This window comes from Chlorocebus sabaeus, chromosome 17, assembly GCF_047675955.1.
Source record: "Chlorocebus sabaeus isolate Y175 chromosome 17, mChlSab1.0.hap1, whole genome shotgun sequence".
Taxonomy (NCBI): Eukaryota; Metazoa; Chordata; class Mammalia; order Primates; family Cercopithecidae; genus Chlorocebus; species Chlorocebus sabaeus.
Window position 1 is genome coordinate 29110657 of NC_132920.1, and position 18801 is coordinate 29129457.

The 18801-nt window shown below is 47.5% G+C and overlaps 1 long non-coding RNA gene across 1 annotated transcript; it reads left to right on the forward strand.

Annotated features, from left to right (window-relative positions):
* Nucleotides 1-315: 315 nt before the first annotated feature.
* LOC103221884 (uncharacterized) lies at nucleotides 316-4459 on the forward strand. Its single transcript, XR_012089248.1, has 2 exons — nucleotides 316-494; nucleotides 1971-4459. It is a non-coding gene; the product is annotated as an uncharacterized lncRNA (long non-coding RNA).
* The last annotated feature ends 14342 nt before the right edge of the window (nucleotides 4460-18801 follow it).

The following is an 18801-nucleotide window of genomic DNA, read 5'->3' on the forward strand; positions in this document are numbered from 1 at the left end:
TGTCCCCTGCCCTGACCCCACATCCAGTAGAAGGCCACATATCCTCCAGCACCCCTGGTCACCCCACCAGCTCCCACCTGTCCTCACTGCTTTAAAGGCAGGCCTGCCCTTCTGAAACCATGGCCCAGGAAGCGGCTAAGCAGTGCCTCCAGCCAGGCCCCAGGGGACATTCCCACCGCCCCTCCTCTCCTGGCCAAGACCACACGATGGGGTCACTGGATGGGAGAGTGAAAGGCCTTGGGGTCTGGAAGCAACCACCACTGCCCAACCGCCACTGCCCAACTGCCACTGCCCAACCGCCACTGCCCAACTGCCACTGCCCAACTGCCACTACCCAGCCTGATGGCTCCACATTTCAGGAGTAGGCTCTGATTCCTTGGGGCTCCAGGAGCCTCTCAGGAGTCTACATCCCCAGATGTTCTAACTTCCAGAGTCTCCAAGCCCATCAAGAGCAAGTTTTGCTAAAAGTGCTCCAAGAGCTTATGAAGCACATGGTGAGTGGACAGTCCCTCAGCTCTTCCCCAGAGGCCCTGGGTCCCATGGGGTTAGAGGGACAGTGGAAGCCTGGGGCTGGTGAGAGGCCAACTTCCAGTCAGGGCTTGACCTGGTTTTCAATGGATTCAAAGTTTGGCCTCCTTTTCCTTACCTGGAGGGGACAGAGGCACTGGGACCAGGCTGAGCCAGGGCTAAGGGAAGTACGTCCACTGGGCGCCCATGCCGTGGGGAGGTGTTGGCGGAAGCCCCAGCCACCACTGTTCTGTGTCTTGGGGAAGGGTCTGCAGTGGGCCCTGGAATACAGAGGTTTTCACAGAAGCCCAGGGGGCCGGGAACACTCCTTCTATCGGGACCAGGAAGGGTTGTGCATCCAGCTTTCCACCTTAAACTGGTTTCTATGGTGCTTCATTGATGGGATAAGGATGCATAGGGAGACCCCAGGCCAGGTATCTTCTTTCCCTACAGTGCTCAGCTCTCCCAGCCCAGGGCTCTGGCTTCCCCAGGAGGACCCAGCTCACCCTCACCCCACAGGAGGCACAGGCAGGTCTCTGCAGGGCACACAAGCCAGGACCTGCCTGATGGAAGCATCACACACCAGAAACCAGGGATTTCTGGGCGGACTGGGCCAGGACCCGTCTTGGAAGAGCCAGAGGAGCCAGGGAAACCATGAGCCCTAAGGAAATCCCTTATTCTGGGAGCCACATTTCTGCTGAGATGAGTCCATCCCCATGAAGAGCTGCCGAACCTTGTCTGACCCAGCCTTATGGAAGGGTGGGTCTCTTCCCAAGCAGAGGGAGCCTCAGGAAGTCCAGACTGAGGCTACAGTGGGCCCTGCTCAAGCCACCAGCCCCGAGGCTGGAAAGGCCAGGTCCTCCCATACCTGCTGTTCCCGCAGACTTCCTTCATGCTCATCCTGAGGCTCTGGGATGTCTACCTCCTGGAAGGTGAGTGCGTGGTGACAACTATGGTATACATGGCCTTCACAGCACACAGAATTAAGTCCCTGGGTGGCCAGTGGTGCCCAGAAGGAGCATGCAGGACAGACCCTGGATCCTATCCACCAATGGTGCCCAGAAGGAGCATGCAGGACAGATCCCTGGCTTCTGGTGTGTGATGACCTGAGACCAGCATCCACACTGTCCTCATGGCTCTCTGCTCCAGCCCGGAGGTAGGGCCAGACCAGGCCTGGTTGGCTGGGCAGGGAGTGGACCCAGGTACCAAATCCACTCCTGACACAACCTAGATGAAAGGCAGGAGTGTGGTGAGCACTTCCCTGCCCAGGCCTTCCTCCAGCTGTGGTTCTCTGTGAACATCTGGACCCCTGGGGCAGCCACAGTAGGATCCAGCACCGCCCAGTGGAGGGTGCCTGGAGCGGGAACAAGGTGCAGAAACTGACTCTCCCACAGACCCTTCCCAGCCTGATAGTCACCCTGTTCCTGGAACACCCCCTGAAGCTGTTCCTGTTTGGCCTACAGGAGTTCCTTCAGGACACGCTGTCCTAGGCCTGGGCCCTGGAGGAGGACATGGTGATGAGGCGCCCTGAGGCCTCCATGGGGGAACTGAGAAGCATGCACTGTGACCTGCACACCCAGGCGGGCTTCAGAACCAAGTTTCCTCCTGCGTCACCCTGTGGGGCAGTAAATAGTGGGAAGTGCCTAGACCTCACCAGCCCTGTTCCCAGGGCCTTCCTCCAGCCCTTTCTCTCTCTCCGCCTCTAAGAAGCTTCTGAAAACAGGCTGACTGAGCCTAGGGCAAAAGCTGACCTTGGGTTTACTGGACATGCCTCAGAGACAATGAGATGTGGGCAAGACTCTTCCAAGCCCCTCCCATGTGCCTCCTGCTGTCACTCCTGAAAGCCCCAGAAGGACACTGGAGAGCTCAGATCCATCTGTGCAAGCCCACAACCACACCTGTGAGTACCAGCAGCCCTGGAGAGCAGCGGGGCCTTCACTCCTGAGCACCCCTCCAAGGGCCTAAAATCAGTGTCACACCCTAAGAGGATTTAGGGAGAGGGCATATGTGAAACCCTGGCCCAGAGCCAGAATTGAGAGCTCAGCTGAGTGTGGTAACAGTGCAGCCCTGGCATGGAGATCCCCCAGAGGAGTGGAGGGTATCTCACCCACTGTGGAGATAAGCCCCCATATTGGGTGGCAAAGGGGCCCCATCCATCTGAGCTCTGAATCAAGGCTAAAGCCCAGGCAGGCTAAGCAGCCCTGGGGCAAGGGTGTGAGGCAGGAACCTGAGTCAGCCCGAACCCTGGGGGCTGCCCCTGGAGTGACTTGAGGTTCCCTAACAGCTACACACACATCTCGCTCTGGGAGCAGCAGCCTGCAGAAGTGTCCTCAGCGTTAGACCAGGGGGACCACACGGGGACCCTGAGGACTGCAGGGACCCAAGTCTGTGGAGTCCAGCCTGGCAAAAGCAAGATGTTCTCAGTGGAGAAGCTGACCAAATCTGCTTTCTTTTCAGCCAAACCTGAGCAAGTACCCCCAGCACTCAGGTCTCTGCAGACATCCCCCAGCATTGAGACCCTCCCCAAGGGGACGGGCTGGTTCTCCCTGGCCCACAGCCCAGCTCCAGCAGCCCATGGGTGTAGCCCTCCTGAAATGGGAGCCTCATCCTCCCTCACCCTTGCCTAGCTAGGCTATATGCAAGACCAAAGCCCAGGGCATGAGGGAGCTTCTGCAGAGCCCAGGACAGCAGGCTGCTCTCTGGGGGCCCTGGGGACTCAAAAGAGTGTGGCCAGTCCATCCCCAGCTCAGGATAGACCACAGGGTGCTTGGTGATTCCTACGTTGGAACTCCCTCTCTAAGCTCCCCATGGACCTGGACCTCAGAGGCCTGTGGTTTTCACAGTACAGCTTGGAGCAGACATGCTAGGCCCCTGTCACTTCCATATCTGCCCTGGACACCTCTAAGACCACAGGACTGGGCCAGCCCCCAATACGAGACCCTGCCCAGACCCCTGATAGCCCAGAGGTAGGGCCAGAGACAACTTTCCTGCATGTGGTGCCTATATCTGATAGATCACCCTCGGCAGACGGTGACTGGCATGGCCCAGAAGGAGCCAGGGCAGCACCTGGCAAGCTGCTCCAAAGCCCCAGATAGCTCCTTAGACATGGAAAGTCAATACTGATGGGGAAGCTGGACACTTGGAGGCCACTGGAGGGAAGGGTGAGCATGGCATTCCCACTGCTCAGGCCAGCCAGCAGCATGCCCTGTATCCACGGTCCCAACCTGTACGGCAGAATCCCCCTCTCAATGCACAATTCCCAGACCCAGAGGGCCCTAGCCCAGACTCAACCTGATCCCTGAAAGGGAAGGGGCACCCGGGGTGCCTTGGGGCCCCCAGCAGCAGCCAAGATACACAGGAGACAGAGTCCCCTATGGCCCTGGCCAGAACTAGTATTTGGCTTAAGGCAGAACAAACCCCCTTGGGGCACTGCATACATACCCGGGGCCTATGTGTGCCTAGCAAGGCCAAGCTGATGATGTTACCAAACTCAAACGACTGCTGTCCACCTTAGTGAGGGTAGGGCAGAAACAGGCGGACCAGCCACCAACCTCATCCATTCAAGGAAGCAGAAATGGCCAGGCTCCTGCAGGATAGGTGGCCACCACCAGACCAGCAACGGGGTGGAGTCCTGAGGCCCAAGCAGATGGCACTGGGGCCCTGCTTCCAGGGTCCACAATCTGCTCCAGGACACAGGACTGAAGAAAACCAAGAAAATGAGAGTCCAGGAGGCTGGATCCCTCATCTGCCATTCTTGGCAGTTGCATTTTCTGGTCAGAAAAAGTCAGGAAACTTGGCACTACTCACCGCAGGAGGCTCCAAGGTGGGACCAGAGCTTCCAGCACAGATTCAGCAATGCCTAAGAAAGCCTCTTCTTGGGGAAAAGGACCCCTTCCTTGGCCTCAAAACCCCCACTTATTTTGATTAAAGCACAGTAAAGTCTTTGTTGTTATGACCTGCCTGTTTCTGAGTTGCCCAGAGCTCTCTGCAGGAAACCCTGGGCACATTGGGGTGGATGGGAAATGAGGGTGACACAGCCCAGACCCCTGACCAGCCTCTCACAGCCTCCCCATCCCAAAGGCCGCAGCAGGGCCAAGGACCAGAAAGGCCAAGGTTCCCACACAACTGTGAGGCCACACTGCACTGCAGCCTCCCACTCTCAGGCAGATGCCAGGGTTAAGACCATCCAATAATTTACTGTAATTCAAACTGCGCCTGACAGGGAACCCCAGAGGGCTGGGAAGGGAGCAAAAGTTGAAGTTCCAGTGACATTGCTCATTCATGACAGTCTGTACAAAGCATCCCTGAGAGGGTCTCCTGTCACCTGTGCCTACTGTCCCTTGGTGGCTGGTCTCCGGCAGCCCTCCCTTCCTTTCTTCCCTCCCTCCCTCCCCACATCCCTCCCTCCCTCTTTCCTTTCTTCCCTTGTCCCTCATCCTTCTTTCCATCTCATCTCTCAGTATCTGGCAATCCCAGGTCCTGAGCCTGTGCCAAGGTGGGACACAAAGGACACCACTGACAACAGGTCAGGTGACTAGCGGGGTCAGGGGAGCCTTGTGGAGTCAGAGTGGATGGGGAGGGGCTCATCTGTGCAGCCCAGGACTGTGTGTGTCCCTGTGTGTGCACATGTGTATGTGTATGTATGTGTGTGTGTGTGTGCCTGTGCACCCCTGTTTACTCAGTTCTGCTGTAAGTCCATGTCCATGACCCCAGAAGATCCCGGGTATGTCCTCACTGACATCTGCTGAGATCAAGCATGGCCCCTGCTGGTAGTTATTGCACTGTGTGATGCCATCCTCGGGACCTCAGAGCAATAGAAATTAATGAACCCCTTTAGGCTTCTCTTTCCAATGGGACATAAAGAAGTTACATGGACAGAAGTTATATCCTGTTTTCTTTCCATTGACTGTTTTACCATCTTTCTCCTCTTACTGATTTTGAATGAAGGGGGTTTTTCATGAGGGTAAGGTAACTGGCAAGAAATGAAGTAACAGCCACGTGCAGTGGCTCACACCTGTAATCCCAGGATTTTGGGAGGCTGAGGAGGGTGGGTTGCCTGAGTCCAGAAGTTCAAGACCAGCCTAGACAACATGTTCAAAGCCCATTTCTACCAAAACAAAAAAATTAGCTAGGCGTGGTGGCACGCGCCTGTAGTTCCAGCTACTGGTGGGGCTGAGGTGGGAGAATGGCTTAAGTCTGGAGGTAAGAGAGTGGAGATTGCAGTGAGCTGAGCTCACACCATTGCACTGCAGCCTGGGCAACAGAGCAAGACCCTGTCTCAAAAATAAAAAGAAAAAAAGAAACGGAAAGAAATGAGGTACTGAGAAACTAGCAAAGCTTCGCCTGGCTGTCTGGAGACAGCCCTTGTGTGGTCCCCAGCACACTTCACAGGTTCTAGGCTGGCCACCCTGTGGCCTCTGTACTGTGTGTTTAGACCCGGGCTCTGTGGGAAGGGCTCCATGAGACCCAGCAGAACAGGGAAGCTGCCTGACAAACATCCTTCCATTTCTGTGGCTGCAGCTTGGGAATAGGCCCAGACAGCATGTCCAGGAAACGCCAGACAACCTCACTCTATCCTGTGAGACAGGCACGGTGGGCCTTGAAGGGGTGAGCATGAAGCTGGGCACCCAGAGCCTGAGACCAACTGTCCCTCCCTGTGCCCTGGAGGAGGGGCCTGTCCCTAGGGCCCGGCCTGGCGTTGTAGACGTGGGGAGAGAAGGGACTGTGGACTCAGGAAGGGGCATTGGTATGGGACTTTGAGCACCACTGCTCAGGGGACATGAATGACAGGGTGGGAGGCATCTTCCATTTCTGTCCTAAGCACAGCACCCCTTTGACTCCTGAGGGCCGTGAGGAGTCCACTCCCCAGAGCTTTTTGTAGATCCTGTGTATGAGTCCATCAGAGGTGAGATTTGCAAATACTTGCTCCAGCCTGGGACTTGTCTTTTCATTCTCCCCACAGGGTCTTTCAGAGTGCACACATCATTGTGATGATATTCAATTGATCATATTTTTTCCTTGTATGCATCATGCTTTTGGTGCTTATCTAACAAATATTTCTCTAATCCAAAGTCACACTAATGTCTACCTTTTTCCTTATGCAAATTTTAAAGTTTTAGGCCTTACATTTTGGTTTATGATACATTTTGAATAATGGTGCCATGTATGAAGTTTTTAATATGCATATCTAATTGTTCTAATAGTATTTGTTGCTAAGATTGTCTTTTCTCCACTGAATTTGCTGTACACCTTTTGAAAAACAATTGAATATATATGTGATGGTCTATTCTGGACTCTGTATTCTGTTCTGTTGATCTATTTGTCTAGCCTCTTACCAATACCATACTGTCTGAATTTCTGAACCTTTACAATAAGTCTTGAAGTTAGGTACTTTAGCCATCTTACTTAATTCTTCTTTTTTAGAGGGTTTCTTTTTTTATTCTAGGTTCACTGCATTGCCATACACAGAAACACGTGCCCTTGAGCACACATACATATGCAATACAAATATACATATGCAACACAAATATAAATATAGGCACAGAATGACAAAGTGAAATTTATCCCAGGAATGCAAGGCTGCTTCAACATTAAAAATGGGCCCGTATAACCTACCATATTAACAGATAAAAAGACAACAGCACATCATTATTTCAGTATATTTAGAAAAAGCATTAGGCAAAATCCAACAACCTTATAAAAACTTCCAGTCTATTTCTATTCCTAAAAACTAGGAATAGAAGTGAATTTTCCTAAACTGATAAAAGGCACCTACAAAACCTCTGTAGTTGATGTTTAGTGGACGTTATTCTTAATGATGAAAGACTGGGTGCTTTCACCCCAGAGGAGGAACTAGGCGAGGCTGTCAGCTCTCACTACTTGTATTCAGCATCCTATGGAGAGCCCAGCAGTGCAAAGGGCTCCTTCCTTTAGCAGACTCAGATTTCCATCTGGAGTCATTATTCTCCTGCTAGATGGATGTCCTTTACCATTTCTCAATCTATACATCTGTGATGATTTCTTCCATCTTTTGTCTATTTGAAAAACCTCTTTATTCTGCCTTTTTATTGGAAAATATTTTGACTGTGTAAAGAATTCTAGATTGGCATTTTTTTCTTTAAAAAGAAGTACTTCCATACAACTTGCAATTTTCCAACAAGAAATCTGCTTTGTATCTTTGATTCTCTGCACATATATGTCTTTTTCTTCTCTAACTGCTTGCAGGAGGACTCAACTTCTCGCAGATAGACATGTATGATAAAGATGCAGTAACTACATCAAGTGTGGTATTGTCCATGGATGGATAAATAGACTGATGGAATAGAGCAGAGGACCCAGAGACAGACCCACAAGAGTCCAGCCGTGATTGATCTCCAAGGAGGAGAGTGATGGTGAAGGGCTATGCTTGTTATAATGTACTGAGGCCTTTGGATAGCTATTGGCTAAATGGGCCAAGTGGCCTTTTGGCTTAGGCTGAAGCAGGATAATAGTAATGTTATCTATTCATAGAATTGTTAAAATTACCTGGTTTCATATTTGCGAAGTAATTAGAGCAGTATTGAGGTAAAGGGAAACTTCAGTGAACATTTCCTCTAGTCATAGTTGTTTCCACCACTTGACTTCCTGCCCTATTCAGAGTCATGTTTGCCAGGATTCAAGCACCTCCTTATGGGGCAGACTCCACAGGGCATGATGTGGTTTGAATCTGTGTTCCCCACCCAAATCTCACGTCCATTTGGAGGTTGGGCCTGGTGGGAGGTGATTGAATCATGGAGGCAGATTTCCCCCTCAGTGCTGCTGTCATGATAGCGAGTGAGTGCTCAACAGATCTGATTGTTTCGAAGTGTATAGCACCTCTCCCATTGCTCTCTTCCTCCTGCTCCTGCCATGTGAAGACGTGCCTGCTTCCCCTGCACCTTCTGCCATGATTGTAAGTTTCCTGAGGCCTTCCCAGCCGTGCTTCCTGTACAGCCTGTCAAACTGTGAGCCAATCAATCCTCTTTTCTTTATAAATTACCCAGTCTCAGATATTTCTTTATAGCAGTGTGAGAACGGACCAATACAGGGCATCATGGTCAGTTCTGGGGAACAGTTTCCTGGAGTGGGAGGAGCTCCATCCTGGTAACCTGCTGTTCCCTTGCCTGAGACCCCTTGTCTCCTCCACCTTCCATCTCATTCAACAAAGCCCTTAGGAGAACAACCTTTAAGGACTCCCTATGCCTCTTCCTTTGAAGGTAGCCAGCCAAGAAGTAGATGCCTGATTGAGCCATACTGACCACCATGGACAGCAGCAACAGGAGGTCAAAGGCAAAGGTCAGGTATTCTTCTCCTGGCAGGTACACAGGGACAACGAAGGGCAGGCCCCAGATGAGGAAGCTGATGGCCACAAAGCGGACAATGTGGTAGATCCGGATGGGTGAACACTTCTTCAGGCAGCACAGGCTCCTGATGGTCAAAGTCAGGCTGGAAATGCCCATCACAAGACAAATAAGCATGTGAAATATTATAAAGCCTGCGTGAAATTGGTCACATGCCAAGCCCTTCTCCCAGTAGTCACAGACCTGGCTAACCACATGCAAAGAAAGGCCCAGGGCCCAGCTCAGGGCGCTCATCATGGCAGAGGTGTGTTTTGGGCGGTGGCAACACCAGGTGGGACAGAGGACACACAGAAAGCTCTCAATACTCATGGCCACCAGGAGACAGAGACCCACTGTGTCGGAGAAATAAGAGACAGGCTCCAGAAACACGGCCACCTGCAATGTCACCTGGTGATACAGCACGAGGATTTTCTCCAACAGGATCACAGTTACACAGGAGAGGTTGACCGTATCAGCAGCGGCCAGGTTAAGGATGTATGCCAGGTAGGGGTTGCTCCTGACCTGGGAGCAGAGGAGCCAGCAGACCACACCATTGCCCACCAGCCCACATGAAGCCACCAGTACTGTCAGGATGAAAACCACCTGTTTGCCCACCAACCACTCGCTTCCCGTATGACTCATGTTCATGTGTCCTGGGGTCTCTGTCCCGTTGTCCCAATCCGGCTTCCCAGAGAACATTGAGAGAAGCTGGGCCATGGTGGGCTGCCTTTGTTGCCTGGGCACACTCTGCAAAGACAAAGGTTGGTAACTTACCAGGTCTAGGAAGGAGAGTCAGGGTTGCCTTCTGACCTGCTGGGCTTCCCAAGAGGGTCCTGCTGGGCCTCCCATGATTGGTGGGAATCTCACAGAGCAAAGTCAAGGAGAGGAATGAGTCTCCTGCGGGAGATCCATCCATCCCATATCCTCCATGGCAGGGTACCCTCTCCTGCTTGCCCCCATCCCTCTCTCCACCTCGTTCAGGTATTCTTGATGCTGTGCCCAACACCAGGTGTGTATCCATGCGCCCAGGTGCCCATAAGGGAAAAAGGTGCATTTCTTTACCTTTGTTCTCCAACTCTCTCACTGACACAGACAGTTTTCATGGCATGGTTTTGGTGGAGGCATCAGGCAATTCCTCTACCCTAAGGCTCTGAGAGATTCTGAGTCCCGGATGGGGCAGTTGCTTTTCAGTGCTCTGGGGAAGGTCTACCCAATCTCTCTCCTGCTCACCTCCCCTCAATTCCTCACTTTCAGCACAAGGGCCTCCTGGTAGGACCTTTATGCTGTTCTGCTGCCTAGAAGGGCCTCTGCACATCCGTAAGCTTTGTCTCCTCTTTCCAATCTTTGCCCCGGGATCAACTTCCAGAGAAGCTTCTGCTGATCATCCTAATAACATTGCATTCATCACATGCTGTGTGTCTATGCAAATTACTTACTTACTTACTTTTGCAGGAATCCCTCTGTGGAAATGGAAGATTTATTGGGTTTTTATTCTCTTCACAATGTTGTTCACTAACTTCCCCAGCTCCTGGAACAGGGTTTGACACAGAGGAGTCACTTGGGTAGGGTGCCTATGGAGAGCTTTATGTAGGTCAGTTACACTTGAGGAAGTGCTGGTGACCTCTTCATGGAAGCAAACTTTGCTTCTGAATCATAGAAGCTTCTGGAACAAAGTTTGTTCCACAAACTTATTTTAAAAAAAAAAGATTTCTTGGGGTCCCGAGGGAGACACGCACCTGAGCCCTGGGCTACATCCACAACAGGAGCAGGCACTCTTCTCCACATTGCCAATCACAGGTCATTCTTTGTAGAATCATGCGGGGAGGGTGACCAACTTCTCCTGCTTTGCCTATGACTTTCCCAGTTTGAACTCTGAACATCTCTTCTCCTGAAAACCCTCATAGCCCTCAGAAAACCAAGGTGGTTTGTCGCCCAACTTGAAAGTTAAACAGGAAAAGGTCAGTACCCCTTCTGGAATCCTACAGCTTGGTTAAACCCAGTGGTCTGAGGAGTTCATGCTGAGACTGTGAGAGCTGACCTCTTAGGGGCAAATCCCAGCTCTTTTTCATAGTAGCTGACTCTTGTTTGCCTCAGCATCCCCATCTAAGGGCTGTTGCTGTGGAATGAATTGTATTCTTCTAAATTCATATGTTGAACTATCGCAGTACCTCAAAATGTGACTGAATTTGGAGACAGGGACATTAAAGGGGTAATTATGTTTAGATGGGTCATTAGGATAGGGCCTAATCCAATAGGAGTAGGAGTGTTCATAAGCAAAGGAGATTAGGACACAGACACCCACAGAGGGATGATCATGTGAAGACACAGGGAGAAGGCGGCCACCTACAAGCTAAGGAGAGAGGCTTTGAAAAGAAATGATCCCGGCGATCTTTTGATCTCAGACTTTCAGCTTCCTAAAACTGAGAGAATGAACTTCTGTTGCTTAAGCCACTCAGTCTGTGATCTCTGTCATGGAAGCCTGAACTGATGATCACATTTATGATGAAAACTTTACAGATGGAATTATGGAAAGTCTCAGAACAGTGAGATCTACCTGGTCCTACAACCCTGAGCTGCTGAAACTTCACTTCTGAATCACAGAAGCTTCTAGAACAGAGCTTGTTCCACAATGCCTGACAAATGCCTGCGATATGCCTAGAAATATCCCACAGGTTACCTTGTGGCCTGCAGTCACATATTGGTGCATCAGTAGGGTTTAGGAGAATGCTAGGGACCAGCTCCAAGTGAGCCCAGTGTTTGAATCTTCCCTCCATGCCGGGATGATGGAGTCCCCTTCAGTCAGCAGCTTTCTTAAAATGGAAAGGTCCAGCCCTAGCCACTCCCCTCCCTGCGCTTGTTGCCTAGACTCTCTTATCTGAGGCCAGAGAGGATCGCAGATATGGCTCAGATCTAATCTGGTCATAGGATGAGTCTTGGGGCTTGGTAACAGTGGTGCCCATGGAAACATCAGGGTGACCTGCAGTTCTGTGCCTGGGTCAGGGTGTCAGAACTCGTGATGGTGACAGAAGAGAAGCTGCAAACAGACCTCTGTGGGCCACCAGGGCACCAAGCAGGAGCAGCTGGGCTCTAGTCTCCAACCAAGAAAGTAGATTTATAGATAAAAGAGTTTCAGGGGGAGAGGTGACTTCCCCTTCAACAAAGAGAAAATATCCACTTTGGAGGTAACATGTGGCTTCAGGGGCAGAGCCAGGCTTCCCATCCCCGGGCTCACTGTGACCCAGTTCATGCCCAGAGACCACTACTGAGGCCAGTAACTAAGCAGCACATTCTTCGTCATCACACAGGAGGAAGACACAGCCCTCCTGGGGGGAAGGCTTCAGTGCCTGGTGCGGCCCCAGTACTGGGCACAGAGAGATCCTAGCTCCTGGAAATGTCATTTCCAAGTTGTGTCATGAGCCAAGCTCCCGAAGGAGCATATACAACACACAGGTTGGATCCTGGGATTCAGGGAGCCAGCTCTGATGGAAGTGCTCAGGTTGGTGCAGCCAAAATAACCAAGTAACCTTTCTATTGGGATTGAAGTACTTGCTCTGGTTCTGAGGTGAGAGCCCACTCTCCCCACTGAATCTTTATTTGAGGTGAAATTTGCATAACACAAATTAACCAATCTAAAGTGCACAGTTCTGCCTCACTTAGCACCTTCACAATGTTGTGCAACCAACCACCTCTATCTAGTTCCAAAATATTTACATACCTCCACAAGAAAGCTCTGTATCTGTTAGTAGCTACTCCCCTTGTCTTCCCCCTCCCAGCTCTTGGCAATCCCATCTACCTTCCATTTCTGCACATTCACCTATTCTGGACATGTCCTATTAGTGGAACCAGACCCTCTGTGATCTTTTTGTCTGTTTCTTTCACTCAGCCTCTTGTTTTCACAGCTTATTCACAGGGTAGCATGCATCAGAACTTCATTCCTTGTGTTAGACACGAACTAAATATGAATATAGAAGCTGTGAAATCAGAAGATCCAAAAGGATTTTCCTAGAAGTCCAAGACCACACCTCAGTAACACAGTGGCTCAAATCCTACCTTTAACAGAATAAAACACCCTCTGCCCATCTGCACAGCTGGGGCATTTGTGAACCAGCGGCCAGAGCGCAGTTGTGGCTCACCTGCTGGGACTACCCTGGAACCCCAAACCCTGCTTTCTCCAGGAAACTGGTTTCTGTCCTGTCCCCATTTTCCTGAGAAATGCACCTTCCCCAGTAAAAAATCCTGAGGTTTCAAATTCCAGGAAAATGTCTCTGAGTTAAAATGGTTTGAAAATGAAAGAAGGAAGAGAGATCTTTTCTCATACCTGGGAAGTCTTGGATAGAATTGGTACCACAGAGGCCAATGTCCCAAGAGATGAAAGTTCTGCCCACAGGTCAGGAGGCACTCTAAGGATGTCTGATTTGAACTGGGTCCTGACAAGAGGTTGTCAATTTCTCTGTGTCTGTTGGGTCTTCCTGTACTGGGGCAAATAGCATATCAGGGCCCAGGCCTTTATCTGAAACATTGTATCTCAGCATCTTGTGGTATCCTCCATCCCACTAACACTTTTATATATATATATATACTTTAAGTTCTAGGGTACATGTGCACAACATGCAGGTTTGTTACATATGTATACATGTGCCATGTTGGTGTGCTGCACCCATTAACTCGTCATTTACATTAGACTGTATCCTGAACAATAGCTCCCCCAAAAAAGAAGGATCTTTAAGACAAGTTGTCACCTGCCTCCCTGTGTGAATCTCCTAGAATGATATCCAGCCCAGCCCAGACCATCTGAGACAGGCAGGAGAGGGAACTCTGGTGGGCATTTTGTCAATAAGCTTGAGCATGCCAGGAACTCAAATGTGCTCCTTTCATTTTGCTGTAAATTGAATTGCATTTTTTTTTCAAAAGATGTGGAAGTTCTTGTAAATCTATCTCAGAACCTCACACTGGATTCGCCAAGCCTAGGGAGATTTGGCTGTGCTTTGTTGGAGCCAACATTTTTTTGCGCTGGTTTACCCCACCACTGACTTGCTTTTTTGTTTGTTTGTTTGTTTTTGTTTTTGAAATGGAGTGTCACTCTTGTTGCCCAGGCTGCAGTGCAATGGCACAATCTCGGCTCACAGCAACCTCAGCCTCCTGGGTTCAAGCGATTCTCCTGCCTCAGCCTCCTAAGAAGATGGGACTATAGTCATGGGCCACAACACCCAGCTAATTTTGTATTTTTAATAGAGATGGGGTTACGCCATGTTGGTCAGGCGGGTCTCGAACTCCTAACCTCAGGTGATCCACCCGCCTCGGCCTCCCAAAGTGCTGGGATTACAGGAGTGAGCCACTGCGCCTGGCCTTGACTTGCCTTTATGAGGCGAGAAAAGACATGTCTCCTTGTTCCACTAATTTCAATCAATAAGTCAATTCATTCATTTTCATTACATCTCTCTGAATCAACTGAGAGATAAATTGAGAAGTCAAAACAATGCCCAAAACATTGTATCTTTATTCCTCCCTCCCCTAATGACCTGGGAAGCAGTTTGTGACCCCAAAGCACTTGCTTATATGTTATTCTCTCCAAGAATTAAATTTACTCCTCAAAATAATAGGCACAGGCACCCATGGTCAACACCTGTCTCCTGAAGCTTATCACTTAACGGAGAGAACCCAGGAGTATGTCTCCTCCATGCAGACAGTCAGGTTCCAAGAAGAAAAGAGGAAAAGGCCTTCAAATGCCACATTCAGCCCCTTCTTCTGGATGCCCTACTCAGCAAAGTCACTTGTGGCTGATGCTGGTCAGAGAAACCCTTCCAAATGGGAACATGGGTGTAGGAAACTTGTGCTTCTCACACTCCCCACAGATGGGGCCCTGTGTCTCTTAACTTCCTTAAGTATAAAAGTACATACTCACTAGAATATGATTTTACAACATCTCCATCATCCCTATGCAATGTGTTGGGGAGTGATCCTTTCTGATCTAAATTTTGGAAGAGTTTGTATAGAATTGTATTTTTTTTCTTTAAATGTTTGGTAGAATTCACCAGTAGAGACATCTGGGCCTGGGCCTTTTTTGTGGGAAGATACGCAATGACAGTTTTAATGTCTTTACTTCTTGTAGGCTTATTCAGATTTTCTATTTCCTCTTGTGTCAATTTAGGTAATTCGTTTTTCTAGAAATGTATCCATTTCATCAAAGGTGTCTAATATGTTAGCATAAAGTTGTTTGTAGGATTTCTTTATAGTCCTTTAAATTTCCATAAAGTTGGTAGTGATGTGCCCAATTTCATTTCTGAATTTAGGAAATTGAGGCCATTTTTTTTCTTGGCAAGCCTAGCTAAAGGTTTATCAATTGTGTTGTTATTTTCCACAATTCAGCTTTTGGTTTCTTTACTTTTCTCTATTGTGCTTTATTTTCTGTTCCATCTACTCTTGCTCTCATCTTTATTATTTCCTTCCTTCTGCTTGCTTTGGGGTTAGTTTTCTCTTCCTTTCCTTGCTTCTTACCATAGAAAGTTGAATTATTGATTAGAGGTATTTTTCTTTTCCAAAGTAGGCATCTACAGCTATAGATTTTCCTCTAAGCACTGCTTTTTCCCCATCTCATAAATGTTGACATGTTATGGTTTCATTTCATTTCATGCATAATTCTCTAATTTACCCTGTGTTTTTTTCTTTCACCTGTTATTTGTGGATTCCTGAAGTTTCCAACTGTTGGTGATTACTAATTCAATTCCACTGTGGTTGGAATACATACATTATATTAGTTCAATTTTTTTAAATTTATAGATAATTTGTGCCCTCCCATCTAGTCTATCCTGGAGAATGTTCCATGTGTGTTTCAAAAGCATGTATAATTCATTTGTTGTTGTCAAGTTGGTTGATAATGTTTCAGTCTCTGTATCCTTGCTGATTTTCTATCTAGTTGTTCTATCAATGGTTGATAATGGAATGTTGAAATCTTCAACTATTATTAATGATTTGTTTATTTATCCCTTCAATTCTGTCATTTTCACATTTTATGTATTGGGGGATGTGTTAATTGTGTATATGTTTATAATTCTTATATCCTCCCGATAAATTGAAATTTTTATCATTATAGAATATGCCTCTTTATTTTTAGTAATGCTATTTTTCTCAAGGTCTACTTTGTCCAACATTAGTAGAGCTGTCTCAGCTCTTTTATCATGGTTTTCTACATGGTATACTTTCTTCCACCCTCTTTTTCAACATGTTCATTTTTAAGATCTAAAGTGCCTCTTGCAGACTGCATATACCAGACATTGGACATACTAGGTGAACATATTAGAAAAACAATTTTAAACACATTCAAAGAACTAAAGGAAACCTTGTCAAAAGAGCTAAAGGAAACCTTGTCAAAAGAACTAAAGGAATGCGTGAGAATGATATCTCACCAAATACAGAACATCAATAATGAGATGGAATGTTAAAAAAGAAACAAATAAAATTCAGTAATTGATAAATATAATCATAGAAGTAAAAACTTCACTAGATGGCCTCAATAACAGATTTAAGAAGGCAGAAGAAAGAATCAGTAAATTTAAAGACAGGTGGTGAAATTATCCAGTATGAGGAACATGAATTAAAAAGAAGAAAAATGAACAGAGTTTCAGAGACCTGTGGGACACCATCCAGTGTACCAAAACACATATAAGGGAATTTTCAAGAGAGGATAAAATAAAAGGAATAGAAGGAATATTTAAAGAAATACTAGCTGACAACCTCCAAATTCAATGAAAAAAATGTTAATGTACACTTTCACAAAGCTCAACAAACTTAAAGTCGAATAAATTCAAAGAGATTCATGCATAGAAACCTTATAATCAGGCTGGGCACATTGGCTCACACCTGTAATCCCAGCACTTTGGGAGGCCAAGGTGAGTGGATCATGAGGTCATGAGATTGAGACCATCCTGGCTAACATGGTGAAACCTCTAAAAAATACAAAAATATTTTTTTAGTCTCTACTAAAAAATACAAAAAAATTAGTCAGGCATGGTGGCGGGCGCCTGTAGTCCCAGCTACTCAGGAGGCTGAGGCAGGAGAATGGCGAGAACCCCAGGAGGCGGAGCTTGCAGTGAGCTGAGATCTCACCACCACAATCCAGCCTGGGCGACAGAGCAAGACTCCATCATCTCAAAAAAAAAAAAAAAAAGACACATTACAATCAAACCGCCAAAAAACAAAGAAAGAATCTTGAGGGCAAAAAGAGTGAAATGGCTTACCATGTACAAGAGATTCTCAGTAAGAATAAGAAATAATTTCTCATGAAAAATTAGAGTCAGGAGGCAACGGGATGACATATTCAAAGTAGCAAAAGTAAAATACTGTCAATGAACAATTCTAAAGCCAGCAAAACTATTCTTCATAAATGAACTAGAAATTAAACATTCTTAGATTTTGAAAACTGAGAGAAGTTGTAATTACTAGACCTGCCCTATGGGAAATTATAAAAATAGTCCTTCAGGTTGACATGAAAGGACACTAGATAGCAACTCAAATCCCCATGAAGAAATGAAGAACTCCAGTAAAGGTAACTACATGGGTAAATATAAAAGACAGTATAAATGCAATTTGTTTGCAATTTCCTCTCTCATATGATTCAAAGGACAAATGCATAATTAAATAATTATAAATCTGTATTGATAAGCCTACAATGTATAAAGATGTAATTTGTATGGCAATATAAAAAGAAACAGAAGAGAATGGAACTGTATGGAAGCAAAGGTTTTGTGTGCTACTGAAATTAAATTGCTATTAACCTGACTAGATTGTTATAAATTATTAATTGCAAGATCCAGGGCAATATTTAAAAAATACCTCAAAAAGTATAGTAAAAGAAACAACAAGGAGAATTACGTGAAACACTAAGAAAATTTATTTAACATACAAAGGCAATAATAATGAAATAGAGCAATAAAAAACACATGATATAAAGAAAATAAGTAGCAAAATGGCAGATCAAAATCCTATACTGTCAGTAATTACATTAAAAGTAAATATATTAAACACCACCTTTAAATGGCAGAGATGTGAAAAAAAATGAAATCCTGTCATTCATGGCAACAAGGATGAACCTGGAAGACACCATGTTAACTGAAATAAGCAGGCACAGAAAGATAAACACTGTGTGTTCTCACTCACATATGGAAGCTAAAAAATGTTGAGTTCATTAGAAATAGAGAGTGGAATTTTGATTATTAGAGCATGGGAAGGATTGAAGGGAGGGGAGAGGGAAGGATAGGAACAGACTGGTTCATGGATACAAAATTACAGCTAGATATGAGGAGAAGAGGCTGGCAAGATGGCCAAATAGGAACAGCTCTGGCCTGCAGCTCCCAGCAATATTGACACAGAAGGTGGGTGATTTCTGCATTTCCCAACTGAGGTCCCCAGTTCCTCTTATTGGGACTGGTTGGACAGTGGGTGCAGCCCATGGAGGGTGAGCCAAAGTAGGGTGGGGCATCGCTGAGCCCAGGAAGCACAAGGGATCGGGGAAATCCCTCTTGTAGCCAAGGGAGGCCAATGCCTTGAGGGACTGTGCCCCAAGGAATGGTACACTCTGGCACAGATACTGCGCTTTTCCCATGACTTTGCAACCCGCAGACCAGGAGATTCCCTCTGGTGCCTATGCCACCAGGGCCCTGGGTTTCAAGCACAAAACTAGGAGGCCGTTTAGGCAGACACCAAGCTAGCTGCAGGAGGTTTATTTTTTTTCCATACCCCTGTGGCACCTGGAATGCCAGCAAAACAGAATCTTTCACTCTCCTGGAAAGGGAGCTGAAGCCAGGAAGCCAAGTGATCTGGCTCAGCAGGTCCCACCACCATGGAGCCCAGCAAGCTATGATCTACTGGTTTAAAATTCTTGCTGCCAGCACAGCAGTCTGAGGTCAACCTAGGATGCTCAAACTTGGTGGGATGGGGCATC